Consider the following 402-nt stretch of genomic DNA (forward strand, 5'->3'; position numbering starts at 1 on the left):
AGGCACCCAAAATCTGATCAACGAGCTATCGATCAGTCCCATTCACTATCGACCAGCACAGCATTTAAACAGCCTGGTTTAGAGGTGAAAAAAACCACACAGATTTTCAGAAAGTAGTTTTATCACTAGTGAATCCAAAAGTCATCTTCTAGGGAAGGGAAGCAGAGGTTTCTTTCTCACCAATTTCTTCTAGGGAAAGCCCCCATGCTTGAAGTCCTGACACTCTTTGGGATTATTTTTCCCCTGTATAAATTGCAGTTCAGGGTCTGTGTCTGTAGCTTTGGCTGTAAATCTTATTATTCTGTTTGTGTCCATGTGACCACCCCAGATCTTCAAGGAATGGGAGGGAAGACAGGATGATTTTTTATCTTGATTTTAGCTTAGATTTCTAGTTGAAAGCAA

This window comes from Fulmarus glacialis, unplaced genomic scaffold (assembly GCF_000690835.1).
Source record: "Fulmarus glacialis isolate BGI_N327 unplaced genomic scaffold, ASM69083v1 scaffold22044, whole genome shotgun sequence".
Lineage (NCBI taxonomy): Eukaryota > Metazoa > Chordata > Aves > Procellariiformes > Procellariidae > Fulmarus > Fulmarus glacialis.